The sequence below is a fragment of the Marmota marmota genome, unplaced genomic scaffold (assembly GCF_001458135.2).
Source record: "Marmota marmota marmota unplaced genomic scaffold, marMar, whole genome shotgun sequence".
Lineage (NCBI taxonomy): Eukaryota > Metazoa > Chordata > Mammalia > Rodentia > Sciuridae > Marmota > Marmota marmota.
Genome location: NW_025999869.1, coordinates 9502342 through 9518346, shown reverse-complemented (window position 1 = coordinate 9518346; position 16005 = coordinate 9502342). Strand labels below are relative to the sequence as shown.

At 34.2% G+C, this 16005-nt stretch overlaps 1 pseudogene; it reads left to right on the top strand.

Moving 5' to 3' along the window:
• Nucleotides 1-5734: 5734 nt before the first annotated feature.
• On the top strand, nucleotides 5735-5953 carry LOC125610866 (annotated as a pseudogene).
• Nucleotides 5954-16005: the final 10052 nt, after the last annotated feature.

Below are 16005 nucleotides of genomic sequence, written 5' to 3'. Positions count from 1 at the left end.
CATGTGTGGAAATGAAAATGGAAATGCCACTCAGAAATCATGCTTCAGTGAAGTAGGCCAAGTTAAATGCTGGTTGTTAATAGCACACAGCTAATTATGCCTCTCTTTCTGTCTTTCACCACGGTGTACTTACACACCCCAAATAAGAAATGGAACTTTTTGACATTTCCTAATATTTTAAAGTGATAAACTGAAATTACCCTTTGGAAGCATAATTGTTGGTAATAAAAAGCTGCTACATTTCTCTACTATAAAGATGTGTTGAAAGTGGCAAGCCGACTTTATGTCTTAGCTGTTCTTGTGCATCAGTTAAATTAGAATGCTTTGATATGTTAATTATTTATCATTTTAAATTATGCATCTTCTAAAATCAAAGGAACACATAACCTATAATTTATTATTCATTTAGCATGAAAACTTGTCTTTATGTGGCTGTTTCTTTTCTAGGTACAGAATTTCTGTTTTGATGTAAAACTTATCAACATATGGCTTCCAAGTACAAGATGGAAAAGTTTATTTATTAAATAAAAAGCATATTAAGCCTCCACCATTTAATCTCCTGTGCAGTTTTGCCATTTTCTATATCTTAATGATATTTTATATCCATTAAGGATATATAGCCATATGTATATATTTTTATATAGAGTATAAAATATGTGTGTCTCTGTACATAGATTAATCTTAATATAGCTTTACATTTATAATTAATACTAATGATATGGGACACTAAATATTTGTATTTAATTTTTGTGGCAAAATTCTAAGGCATTCAATATTAAATAAAATTGGATTAAATTTATAGCAAACTGAAGTGAATAGAAGGTTCTCTATAATAAAATAATTAAGTAGCATTTATTTACTTCTGATAGACAAGATTCCACAATCTTGTACTGATGGGGAAATATAACAGAAAAACAATGAATTCCAGACCTCCATGCTCCACAAACAGATTAATAAATGATCTTATCTCTTAAAGAATTGAGAAAGATACAGTTTTATTGATTGTTGATATGCATTTTAGTGATCAAAGAATAATGTAGTAAACAGCCAAAAAAGTGCCTTCCTAGTTGAAAATCTATGTATTGAATAGCATTTATCCAAAATTAAAGGAAAAAAAATCAGAGGAACATGTTCTCACTTTCTAGGTTTTTCTTAGCTCTGTTTAATGCCATCTTAGAAGTTAGAACTGTCTTTTATCACACAACCCTTCCCTTTGGGATTCTTGGCGACACCAACTGTTGCACTCCATTTATTTCTACGCCCTTCCAAATTAACTTTAGAGCTTTTTAAAAAAGGAGATCCACTCTCCTCAAAAACTTATGGCTTTGGGTGGCATTCCTAAAGTGTAACTCTGCTGAATATATTTTTAAATCCAAAATAGATCAGAGGGTTACAAACATGAATGCTTAGGAGGAAAAATGGGCAAAAGAGAGAACATTGTAACCACTTAGAAAATCAGAACTACATGTTTATCCAAACCTTGTTTTCTTAATGTTTTACAGATACTGTACCCAGAACATAAAGGGAACTCCCCAAAGTAGGGATTGTTTTGTACTGCTTCAGATAACTTGGAATGACTATTTGGGTGAAGCCAAATCTTTCAAGATTTTAACATCCCTTTACTACAAGTTCAATATAACTGGAAGGATGTAGTAAGGGTAAACTGCAAGGCAGAATAGGGCATCCAAGTGGGACCCCAAATGATCAGTACCTCTTGGTCTTCACAAGGTGGGTCAGCCCTTGAAAGCATGGGCTGTTCTCCATATAGGCCGTTCTGTTCAATAGAACTCTGTAGAAGCCTTGGGACGCCACTTGCAGCTTGAGATATGAGAAGGTTGGAGTACCCATCATGGATGCTTTCTTTGTCATCCTCCCCCTGTCAGATATCTTTTACTAGGGGATGAAAACTGCCATGTCATAAGCAGTTTCATGGTTAAGTCTGGATTTTTTTTTTTTTTTGGTACCAGGGTTTGAAGCCAGTGATACTCAGCCATTGGGCCATATCCCCATCCCTTCTTATTATTTTATTTTATTTTGAGATAGGGTCTCACTTAGTTGCTTAAGTCCTTGCTAAGGCTAAGATGCTGAGACTGACCTTGAACCTGCCGTTCTACTGCCTCGGCCTCCTAAGTCACTGGGGTTACAGGCATGTGCCAACCTACTCAGCTAGGCTTGTATTTTTGATACATAGTAATTTTGAGATTAATATAAATCTCAGGATACTACAATTTGTTTGACACCCATAGGCAACTAACACTCAAGGCAAAATAAAATAGCATGCAAGTACACAGGGAGGGTAAGATGCTAGAACTCACCTAAGTCTATAAATCAACCTGTCATTACATTGGTGTCTTGAATAGGATCATAGGCCTTTAGGCAGGTCTTCATTCCCTGAAGGATTTTTCTGCTATCTGTAGTTCATTCATAAAACATTCTACAAATTATTTTTCCTATGAAATAGTTTCAGAGAATGAAATGGTCAAGTATTAAAAGACCAGTGTCAGCCTTTACAAAAATCCTGTAGTAGAACAGCAATATTTTATTAAGCACCTATTTGAATCAACTTTACTCTTGGAAGATTGAGATCTTATCTCATATATATTCCTGTAAAAAATGTTTTCACGAGAAGGGAGCTTAAGAAAATTTCCTTTGCCAACATTCTATTTCTCCCATCATTTCTTATTATGAAAGATAATAATCATACCTTATAATCTAGGATGATATTCCCTACAGCATAAATCATTTTAACATTAAACCTTAATATTTATTGCCTGTTCTATCTTGTTGCTGACAGTCCTATTAATGCTTCGCTTAGCAAGTCAAAAAGCTATACCTCAGTACTATATAGTACTAGAAAAGATTGAGAAAACTCTTTGTACACAAATCAGCGGAAAGCATAACTTATCTGTTACAGCACAGGAAGATTAAACACATGGCCATAAAAATCCCTGCAATCACGGTAACTGGAGTCGAGGTTGTCTCTATTGCTTTAATAAATCCTTTAAGTATGCTTTCAATCTCTCAACAATTCCTGACAAAGCTTGTGTGCTGTTGTTGTGAATCTGCCTACCTCGAAAGTCCTGATGGTGAATATTTCATGTGGCTTATCACTTCTCTGTGTCCCTAGTCTGGGAGAAGCTAGTGTACTGTCTGCTAGTGCCGCTTAATACCTTATTAGTTGAAGATGGATTTGTACTTTCAGCCTTTAGCCACCTAATTTCCTGTTACAGAAGATAAAAATTTTATTTTTGCAAATGATGAATGAGGTGATTATATTTCACAAATTTTAAGGCCATGGACCATTAACTGAATCACTCTGAGCACTTGTCATTTTACCCATATGTATGCAACTTGAAAAGAGAGGGCTGTGTTGTTGTATTACCTGACGATTGCTACAGATGATCCCTCATAAACATCATGTGAAAACTTTATTTAAGCATGAATAAGACTAGGAAAAAGTTAACCCTTTCAGGGATATTTTGAGGGATTGCTTATGTCAATGTTAGAATGAAAGGAGTTATCTCCTTTCTCTTTATTCTTAAGATCTCTTGTATAGTAGCAACTAAAACCTAACACAAACCACATTTGGAGAGTATAAATAGATAAATATTGTTGTTCAATTATACATGTCTTCTCACTGAAAATTTATGTGATCAGGAAAAATACCAACATTGGATTATTAAGAGGAAATGAGCTTATTAGAATCTTTCTCTGACTTGGCCTTCCAAGAGAAATAATTTTACTTTAGTAGTTTGGACATTGACTCTGATTTCTATTTTGGGGATTTAGGCTTGACATTTCTCAGTGACAACTTAAGGCAGACAAGATAAACAAAATAATTGCCCGAGTGTTTGGTAAGGCATTCCATATAGCAAAAACCACTAGTGCTAGAAAATTAACTCTACCATTTCTTAATCCCATAGTTTTTCTTCTTAGAGATAAGTTCAGCCCACACTGATATTAGTGGGTCTACCAACCTCTAGCTGATTGCATAATCAAAGCTGGAAAAATAAGAAGCTTTTAGTGTCTAAAAGGTTTCTGGAGTTCTTGTATTTTTAATCCTAGTCCATCCCCTTTTAATTTCATCCCAGTGGGATAAGTTTACTTATAACACATGGCTTTTCTCATTCCAACATCACTCACATTAACAGAAGTTTTCCTTCCCTGGGAATGGATGGACTGCCAGCTTATTCAGCCTTAGTCAGAGCCTCTGTTATTTGGCATCAAATGTAAATTGGAGTCTTGATCTTTAGAATGTGGTTCTTTGCGGCCTTCTCCCATCTCTTCTATTTTCTCTGTATCTCACCAACTTAATGCATTTTATACCTAGGAATTAAGCCTATTCTGTTTTTATATGGTGATAGATTCTGTTGCTGATAATTCCTACCCAACCATAAACATTCTGTACATGCAGCTTTTACATTACTTTATGTGAGTTGTTTTGCTGATTATTTGATTCATTAAGTTTTTTCAAAGGTTGTGGATTTAGGTTAAAATGAGATCAGGAAAGATTTTTATAGACTCTTTGTCTTTTGCTCAATTTTTAGACTAAGTTACAAATAATCAAGAGTCTTATTGGTTGTTGTTACTTCCATTAATAAAAATAAAATTACAGAACCTGTGTTAAGAATCTTAATTTACTTAAAGAATCTCTTGCATATACAGGGATTTCCTCATTTGGTTGTGTGTAATCCCACTGTGGCAGACTAAGGTCACAATGATGGTATTTCCTTAGGGTTGTGCAGATGGTTCAGACCTGGCACCAGGAATCTGGGACTTTGCCACTTTTCAGAATGCCATGGCCTCCAGGAGCCATGTCACAAGCAGACAGGCCCTGCTCACTGAGCACATAGCAAAATATCATCAGCATTGTATTGACTAGGAACAGAAAGAGTAGTGTAAAGTCTGGTTCTAGAGATGTTCTCAAACAATGAAATGGAGAATCACACACATAAGGAACCAAACTGGGAGCAGGAGATAGTATCAAGGTGTCCTTCCTGGATTCCTTTCCCTGGTCTACCCAAGACGTTCACAGCCTCCAACAAGGTAGTATTTAATGTCACCTCTTTGGGCCAGATTTTGTCAATACACCGGGTTCCTTCAGATGATCTGTCTATGTTAAAATCATATGGGCTTAATTTGGAGACTGCTTTTAAGATTTTGAAAAATGTTCTCTTGTATAGAAAATATTATGGCACATATTGTCATATTTTAATATTCTGTCCAAGTTCAGATACCCAGAACTCAGTAAACCGTACTTGGTTTGGGAGCTGGAAAGATTAAAAAACTAGCTGGGCACTGTGACACATCCCTATAATCCCAATGGCTCTAGAGGCTGAGGCAGACTATTACAGATTCAAAGCCACCCTCAGCAACAGCAAGGCCCTAAGCAATTCAGTGAGACCCTATCTCTAAATAAAATACAAAATAGGGCTGGTGATGTGGCTCAGGGGTTGAGTGTCCTTGAGTTCAATTACCAGTACCCCCTCCACAGGAAAAAAAAAAAAAAAAAAAGATTAAAAAACTCAGATGCTCTTAGAATTGCTGAATAGGGTATGTGTCTTCTGCAAATTCAATGAGGAATTTTTGAAATGGATTTTCAATCCTATCCTAATTGCATAAAATATTGAGATATTTTATTTTATAACATTGAAAGAAATACTAAGGAAAAGTATTTCTAACCTGTCAGGTTGTCTCAGTTTGTTAATTCCCTTTAGTAATGACTAGATTATTGATAGCTTCTTGGCCTTTTGGCTAAGATCAAGTGTAGTATTTGTTCTTATCATTGTAGTAAATTAATTAGAAAGTTAAAGTTGGAAGAAGAAGAAACTAGGCACTTTAGGCTCTTTTATGGGAAAGGTAATGGCAATATAGCACAATTCGATAAAACAGTTTAGAAGCCATTATTGCTTACTTTGCATTGCATTAAGTCCCAAAGAGAATTAAAATGAGATCTCATGCACTACACAAAATATTTCAAAGTATCATCTAATTAAGACCTTACAATAACCGTATGAGTTGAATGGTTAGGACTCATCTGCAAGTATACTAATTTTCCTTGTTTTGTGAGGACTTTGAAACCATATTAGTCTACCTTAAACCTTGTGCACTCAGGTTTAACCAAGATTACTCAGTCCTCCCACAATGGACTTATCTTCTGCTGAAACACCTTGCATGACCTTATAGTTCCATGCTTACTTAATGAATAAGTGGAATGTTGAAGGAGAACATGAAATTTGACAATTTTCTTATACGTCCTTGGGAATTTTCTAGGGTTTTAGGACCAGTTACTATGATATTGAGCCCTTCCCCAAAATATCCAGCTGCCAGCACCTCAACTCTCAGTGTGAAGAAGGTGAGTTGAAGGAAAGTATGTTAAAGCTCACCATTGAGTAAGAAGGAAGAATATATCTTTAATTTTCTGGGGATAATATATCTTTGTAAAAACAGTTTCTTAACAAATGACCAGAATATATCAAATAAATGGGAATAAAGTTTAAAACATTCACTGAGGAAATGCTACACTGATGATGATTCTTAGTTTTTAATTACCTTGGCTCTGAATGTTCTCTGTTGTGGAAGTTCTATGTGTCAGGCAAGTAAAAGACAGGATACTATGAATTTAATTTTCCTGAAAAAATTGAGAATCATGGACAGAGTGTTCTCAGCCTCCTTATAAGATGGAAAAATAGGTGTCTAGTGAGAAATAAAGACAGATGGCAAAATAATAGTCAAATATAATTTTTTTAAGGTTTTTGACTAATGTCATGTTTTCTGATGTGGAATAAATTCCCTTGAGATAAATTAATAATTTTAAAACATTTTCTTAATGCTTAAAATGATATGCAGATTCAAGGACCCTAAACAAATCTTAAGCCCTGGAACCCAAAAATATGTAGCGTAACAAAGAAGTTTGCAGATGTGATTTAAGGATCTTCAGGTGGGAAAATTCATCTGTTTTTCCCAGGTGATCCTTGCTATCACAAATATCTTCACATATTGAAGAGGGAGACAGGAGAGTCAGAGGCAGAGGAAATGTTGAGATGATAGAAGCACAATTCAGAGTGTGGTGGGGGGATGAGCCAAGGAATGTACAAGTTCCTTGATACTGGAAAAGACAAGGAAATGAATTCTTCCTTGGAGCTTCCAGAAGGAACACAGCCGTGCCAACACTTTGATGTTAGCCCAGTGAGAATCACCTTAGACTTCCAATCTTAATAATTTGTAAGAAAAAAAATCAATGTATGTTGTTTTAAGCCACTAACATTGTGACAATTTGTCATTCTAGTAATAGGAGATTCATGTGCTTAACATAGCCAAGATTAAACTGCTGAATTTTTGCATTTTTACTAAATAGTTGTAGTTGTGCCAATAACTAAATAATACATGGACCCCACCCCCCCAATGCCTTGGCACTCTATCCTTACAGGAGGAGATGCATAACACTTTAATGAATGATAGAGAATAGAAGGATAACCAATTCTTTCTGGTTTCACTGAAACTTTCTTGATGTTAGTTCTGAAAGTCTCATTTCCTAGAACTTCCTTCAGTTGGGTACATCTTGACAATTTGTTCCCCTATCCCAGATTGAATTTCTAGATGAATGAACTTGTCCTCACAAGTTAATCAAGAAGGTAACCAGGCAACTCATTGTGGGTCTCAAGAAACTGCAATTTTCAAGTGGTGAATTGTACTGCTACAAATATTGATGTGGCTGTGTCCCTTTAGTATGCTGTTTTTAAGTCCTTTGGGTATAGACAGAGGAGAGGGATAGTTGGGTTAAATGGTGGTTCCATTCCCAATTTTCCAAGGAATCTCCATACTGCTTTCCATGTTGGCTGCACCAATTTGCAGTCCCACCAGCAGTGCATGAGTGTGCTTTTTTCAAATGGTATGCATGTTACACTAAAGCATGCAGGAAAACATCATTTTGGGTCAAAATTGCTCTTGAAAATTCCTTAGGAAGGTTCCAGGTTGCAGACAGACTTAGTGTCTCTCAGCAAAGCTGACACTGGCAGTTTCCTCCCAGCACTAAAACAGATTGCTCTTTCTCTGGTAAGCCCCAGAAGGAATTAACTTGTGTTTAGGGACCATGTGCTATGAAATTCACATCAAACTGGTTTATTGAGTAGTCTCAACTCAGTGGGGGTGTAAACATGAAGCAGTTTGTGTTTCTACAATCACTGCCTTCGACTGCAATCTGTCAAAATGTTCTTATTGACATCTCTGACAGATTTCACAACTTTTCATTCACTCTGGTTATTTAAAATCCACTTCATTATAAGACTTGTTTGTATCATCTCATTTGAATATCACCTCTGCACATAGACTTGAGCTGAGAGCCATGTCCTGCTGGAGTGTTGGAGGGTGGGGAAAGAAGGAGATGTCTTCTGCTCCAGAAACACTCCTCCTTTCTCTTTAAGACCTCCCTATTCTAATGTGCTTGCAGCCTGAGAAAGGAGAGGGAAAGAGACAAAAGTATGATCTGTTTGACTGTAGTATGGGCCACCACTTCTTCCTCCCTTCCCAGTTGAAAGGCCAGGCTCCTGATTTGCTCTAGTAGTGCATAGGTTAGAAATGTAGAAGGGTCATGGTGGAATTCCATACCTCCCTCAGCTCCAACAGGAGCTCCATACCTTCATAAGGAACCATCTCTCTAGCTTTCTTGCCAGTAGAGCTCTCTGTCCCAGTGGGTAACCATTTCATGCAAAACAATGACTGAGGAACTTTAGTTCTGCTCCTCCTACATGGTCTTCTTGATTCCTGGGAAATACATACCTTGAGTTCTCCAAACAATATAAACAAACAAACAAACAAATAAATAAAATTCAGCTGCACCACAGCTCTGCCTCCCCCTATCCCAACACCCTTTTTCCAGTTCTCTTCTTCCTTGCTCTTATAGTCACAGAATTAGCACAGCAAGATGAGTGCTTAAGCAGATGGTGAAGTTGGATACCAAATAATGGCTTTCTGTTCTCAGTTCTCCCCATCTTTATAAATGGCTTTCATCCCAATCCCCCTCAGTTTATTGTGGAGGCTTTAGTGAAAAAGAGCATCAGTAAAGAAACAAAGTAATTAAGGGACACATTAGCCATTTGCAATTTATGGACTTTTAAAATTCAAATCTAAGCAAACTATAATATTAAATATATGCATTTGTAATATAATCATGAAATCTGAACACTTGTTTCGTATTTCATGATAGTGAAGAATCTTTATGTTTATTTATTTATTTATTTAAAAATGAGGCAGTAGTAAAGTCTTCCCTGTATATTCATAAGGGATTGCTTCCCAGACCCCCTGACATTACCAAAATCTACAGATAGTCAAGTTCTTTATATTAAATGAAAAAAGTAGTATTTGCATATAACTATACATATTCTATTGTATTCATTAATTCCTCTCCACACTACTTAAAATACTTAACACTATGCAAATGCTATGCAAATAGTTGTTACAATGTATTGTTTAGGGATTAATGACAAGAAAACCTCTACAAGTTTAGTTCAGACATGGGGCTGGGATTGTGCCTCAGTGGCAGAGTGCTTGCCTTGCACATGTGAGGCACTGGGGTTTTATCCACAGCACTACATAAAAATAAGTAAATAAGATAAAGGTATTGTGTCCATCTGCAACTAAAAATTATTTTTAAAAAGTTTAGTACAGACACTTTTTATTTTTTAAATATTTCCCATCCATGATTGGTTGCCATCTTGTATCTCTGAACCTAGCAATGTGGAATTCACAGATATGAAGCACTTAATGTACTGTTTTCATTTATAAAATTATTCTGTTCTTTAGAAATGGGCTTAAAATATTTACAGGCAAATTGATGAAATGTGTTATATTTACCCCAGAAAATTCAGATTACAGAAAGGACCAGAGTCATTCTTGAAATAAAATTTACCACAAGTTTTTTCAGGTGGGTACTTGGGAGTTCATTATACCATTTCTATTATTACACATGTTTGGAATTTTTTATAATAAAAGTCATCAGTACACTTTTACCATGAACATTTTGATCTTTAAGGAATTTTTCCCATGTAATTTTTTTTGAAGAGTTGAGATGTTCCTACCATTGCATTATTACTAATTCTATATTTTTTGATGTATAGTTTGGGCCTGATTTATTCCAAAAGAAAATCAACAGGTCTCTGTCTTTCAAACAAAGTTATCTGGATGTAAAGGAATAATGTATATGTAGTCACCTGGACTGTTCTCCATCTTTACCAAAATGATAGGAAACATTCAGAAGTGTAGGTTCAGATGATGTCTACAGGAACATCAAGCAAACCAGACTCACTTATCTGGTAATTTTCTGCACCTTTCAAAGACTCCTGGAGACTTCACACAATCATTTTGTTTCTGTTAAATGAAGGACAAAATGAGAGATTAAACATGAATTCAAAAATCCACACATGCCGTTTTCTAAACCACATCATATACTTTTTTAAACTCCTGTTCCTGTATTTTACAAAGAAACTAGAGTTTAATATACAAAGTATATTGAATTTAGTCTAGATTTAGCGAGAGTCCAATAAGATAGGTTTTTAGATTCCTTGAGATATCACTTTTTAATAATGATAAATATTTCTGGTTTAATTAATCATCTTGCTAATTTATTCCAGCCTAATCCTGTATTTCTTAGCAATATTATGGATGCATATCTCAGAAGGATTTAAATAAATTCCAAAGGGAATCACACGTTACATGCAAAATGATTTCAAACTCAATTTCTCTCCATACTCTGTGTCTTAATTTGCTGTTCATAAATCAGTATATTTAGAAAAGACTGGAAACTTGTTTCCAGCAAATAACCTAATAATATAAAATTAATTTTGATTTATACAACCTAAAATTTCATATTGTTTACATGTAAGCATAATTTGTTTTTATAAACACTTCAGTTTTTAAAAATTTTAAAAGGTGTTTTTTTTTTTGTTAATAACTATACTATGATAAAGAGACTCCTTGGTGAAATATACTTATGAAATACTAAAGATGATATATTCCTCTTAGAATTCTTAATACATGTTAGCATAATAAAGTTTCTACTAGGTTTTGTAGAAAAGAAATTTCATTTATCTGGTTATTTCTCGAGTTTATTTAATTTTTTAACATTTTTAAAAAATGTATATTAATTTATTTCAGATCACTAATATTCATAGATCTTAATTTCAAAAATGTTCCTTAAAAAGCTTCTTAATTAAAAGAGCAGAGTTTTAAAATATAAATGCCTCATTTATTTTAATACATTAATACGAATTCAGATTTTATAAAATTTAAACTTGTAGTAAACAATTTTTACACAGTTAAAAAGAATTTGCTATTTACACTTACTATGTTTTATATGTTCTGTTGCCTATAGAGTAGGATAGACAACTATAAATGAAATTATTCACTGTTAACTTTTGGAATTTTTTGTATGACAGTGAGAGAAGTAATGAGGGAATAGAATATAACAGGGTTGTGGGGATGGAAAAGATGGATTTGAAAATATTTAGGGGCTGGTGTTGTGGCTCAGTGGTGGAGTGCTCAACTAGCACATGCAAGGCACTGGGTTCAATCCTCAGCACCACATAAAAATAAATAAATAAAAAGATTGTGTCAAAATACAACTAAAAAAATATTTAAAAGTTTTTATTAGACAACTCTATTGGACTTGTGGACTAAACAGTGTGGAAAGGATACAGAGAGATGACTTGTGATTCTATGTTCATTGGTGGCACTAATGCAAACATGAATGAAGAAGGAAGAGGATGTAGAAATAGGTGGCGACTTTTGTTTGTGACATGGAATAATGGAATCATCTCTGTAAAAGTCAGGAACAGAGGTGAAATAGCAATTAAGTATAATATAAAAAGTTCAGGAAAAGGAGCAGCTGAGAATATAGAACTTACATATGGACTCGGAATCATTCAGGAAGTCTTTAATAAGAACAACAATATGGAGTATGAAATCACAGCAAATAAAAACAGTGTCAAGTGGTGGTAGACAGGAAAAGGAACTGAAGAGAAGTCAGGAAAGCAATGAAAAAATACTAATGTCAATGAGGAAACCCACGTCAGTTCAAGCTTACTAAGCAACTAGAGATGGGTGTTATAGACATTACCTAGATGTGTCAAGTAAGCCCCATGGGAGAAATATGAAACAATTGCTACTGAACTTGGTATTTGAGAGCAGACTAGAAGATTTAATAATTCTATTTTCAAAAACCTGTGGTCAGTGAAGTCAAATTTTAAGAACTAAGGAGAAAACTGGTACTGAGAGATGGAAATGGGAAATTGGAGAATGAATGCAAGCAGTTAAGTTTGTTTATAGGCACTGTTTTTAGGAGGCAATGCAGGAGGCACAGAATACTGAGTCCTAAGGGAAAAAGGAGTGGATGGGATTGAAACATTGAAAGGAACTTTTAGAAGACTAGAGCAAAGTAGTAGCATGGAACATTTTAGGGTGAATTTTCATGTGAAATAGGGGGCAAATTCTATATTGTAATTGAAAAAGCTGTGGGCTATAAAGAGTAATAAATATTTGGAATTATTGTTGAGGAGAATGGGAAGGGAATACTTTTATTGATTAATTTTTGAGTGATTCAAACATTTTGCACTTGGAAAAGAAAGTCATGTATTGCAGTATTTTGCCAACTTTTCTCAGGTTCTTTGCAATTTCTTTGCCTTGCTATCTGTCTTCATTGCCTTCATTTTGCTTTTTTTTTTTTTTTTTCATTTGATTGGTTTGTTTTGTTTTTTCTTACTTGTCTTTGCTGTGACTCTACATATGTAGCTGGCTACTAGGATAAACATTTAACACATATGTGAAGATAGGGATGTACATGGTGAAGACTTCTTAGGAGGTAAGGTTTTCATATAACAAATATTTTTAAATATCTTAAAAATGATTTTTATTATAGCTTTATTATCTTTATTTTCTCTTGCATTTTATTATGTACCCAAAGAACTTTTACTTACATGTCCACAAATATATATGTATCACCTGCCTTGAACATAGTCTCTCTATTTTTATTTTTATGAGAGTTTAGAAGATATTACGATATAATTTTTCTTTGCTTTTAGAAGACTAGAGCAATTTTGTCTCCCAACAAAATTGTTAAATCATTGAAGGCAAATGCTTTTGGAAAAGATAAAGTAAATAATTATCACTTAATAGATTTTAAAAAGTATTAGTTCTACCTTCCTTCCATTTTGCTTCATCATATAGGGCTAAACACGATATCTATTACATAATGGTGCTGGTATACTCCATTTGAATTCAGTTGATAGTTTTTTTTTTCTTTAGATTTTTGAAAGTTTGCCTCTTAAAATTGCTATATATTAACCTTTTTCTATTCATTTGCATCCTAGAATCTGTCTATCCATCAGTTTTGGTTTTTTTTCCAAGTTTCTAACTCATCTCTTTTCCTGTCTCTGGCTGTATTTTCTGCCTCATGAATTTGTGTGGGAGGAGAATCTGCCTCTGATGAACTAGGTTGCAAATGCCTATGTTTGTAGTTGTCTTTTATCTAGCCTAGGAAGAAATCTTCAGAAAGAACCTACTGTAATCACATATCATGTAAAAAAATGTATTAAAGTGATATGAATGCAGAGAATCTATTCTGGCAGTTGGGGTAGTAATGATGGCAGCAACCTCTAGGTTCTAGGCACATCTGTTGCTCTGGTCTACCAGTAGTGACTGCTGCCCAGAACAGTCAGAATTTTTAGAGTCCAGACTTCTATTGGGTGGGATGTCCTCATGGAATAGGTGTTGGGTATGATTTTTTCTGTGTAAATTTTTCTTATGCTTTTCAATCTTGTTCTTGAATTTTTTAACTGATGTACAAAAAATGATATGTATTTATGGCACACCTTATGATGTTCCTATACATTTACATATTATGTAGTGTTCAAATAAATAATAATTTACCTTTGAATAATTATAATTTCCTTTTGGTAAAACTATTGAAAATATTTTCTTTTAACCTTTCTGAAAAAGGTACAGTAAATTATCACTATTGATATTTAATTCTTGAATTTGCCTTTTAGTTCTATGAGTCATACAGTGTTGCTTATATTTTTAAAAATAAATATTTTAACCTGAATTAGAGGTGGATTCTTGGCTCATTTTAAATAACTCTCATTGACAGATCAGAGCCTGCCATCATTTTTAATTTTATATTTTTGTATTTACTGACTACTTCTTCATGAATATTCATAAGGATTCAGGGTTTTCTGCATATATAATTTCATATAGCTAAAGAATTTCCATACCATTGATATAGATAGTAGAGAAATCATGTCCTGTGTTCTATAATACAAAGGCTTAATGTGATTGTAAGCACTATTTTTTTCTCAAAAGTATTTATTACACAGTTTGGTTATTTTTAAATCTTAATACACCACTAATAAAAAAAAGTAGGTATTTTTAACACAATTCTGTAGAATTCATTAGAACAAATTATAGATCATTTCAACTATCCTAATCAATTTTTGCTTGTGGCATATAGTGTTAAAACACCATGCAGGCATTTGGTATGCTCACTTTGAAAAATGAGGAAGTATAACCTTATCACCAGGTAACATATCAAGTGTCTAGCTAAATTTAGCTGAGACTTGTCCTTTTATCTAAGTTCCCACTTATCCAAGTTGACTCCCATTAGCCACTGTGCCATAATGGCTTGTGGGAAGACCGAACAGAAAATTGAATTAATGCAAGCCATTTCTCAATCATTTCTCATTCTCATAAAATGATTAAAGCTGATGTAAGAGGGCTCATTAAAATGGAAAACATTAGGCTCATTAAAAAGCCATTAAACCATCTCACTTCTCTGATTTATTTTATCATAACCTTATTTAGCCATTGTTTAAAAGTCACTGCACCCCAAATTTCTTCTTATTGTTTTGGGAAATGTTATCCACACTGGGCACTCTGGCTATGTGGCCATTTTAAGGTTGAAATCATCTCATACTACTGTTGCTTAGTTAACAACTAAAGCCAGCATCCAACTACCAGTAATTGGAGATCTGCTAACAGTACTCAATTTGAACGGATTTACCTTCTAATATCTGTTTTAGCTATTTTTAATGCACATGAATGTTCTTAATCCTACAGCTCTGTATTGTTTAAACTAGAAACTGAATTCTATTACACAGGCAAAGTGAATGGCCATTAGTTATTGTATGATAATAGTGTGATTTTTGTTAAGCAGTAGTCATTTCTTTTGCCATACCAAATAAAAGATCTACCCTGGGAAAATACATCTTTGTGAGAAGTCTCAGCTTGAGCTTTAGCTATGATAAAATTCAGATGCTAACAGCTTTTCTATCTTTCTTTAACAATATTTTATTTAATGTGTTCTTGCAAGAATAGACCCAAATAAAACTGACTTGATTTTAAAAATGACTCAGTACATATTAGAATTCATTCAGAAGGGAAATACATTATAAGTTATACTTTTATTAGGAGCATATCAAAGCAGTTTAACCAATACAAAAGTCCTGAAAGCTCAGTGGCTTAGTCCTAATGCCACTCTAGCCTCTGTGCATCTTTTAGCTGTGGTTCTGGAAGGTGGTTCTTCAAGGAAGGTTGTGTCTTCTAAAGATTGAAGTACTGTTCTTTTGGTATAATGTGAAATGAATGAATATGCCATATATATTTAAATCTCTTCATCTGCCAGAAAGGTTTATAAAGTGCCAGAATCTTAGCTTCAGTCTGTCACTGCTTAACCCATTTTCCATTCCTTTTCTTCCAACCCATGTGTAGACTGCAAAGAAACATCCTTTTCACTAAGCTGGATCTCAGCGTCATTGTCACAGTAAACCCAGTCTTTGTGTGGACTCTGTAATCATCAATATTTCTAAGACAGGAAAAGAAAGAAAGACAAGGCATATATACCGTCAAATGTTACAGTCCCAACATTACATATATATCATTTCTGTTCTCAGGCCACTGGCTAGATTTAGTAATATGGCACTAGATAAACTGCAAGACAGACTGAAAATGTAAGAGAAA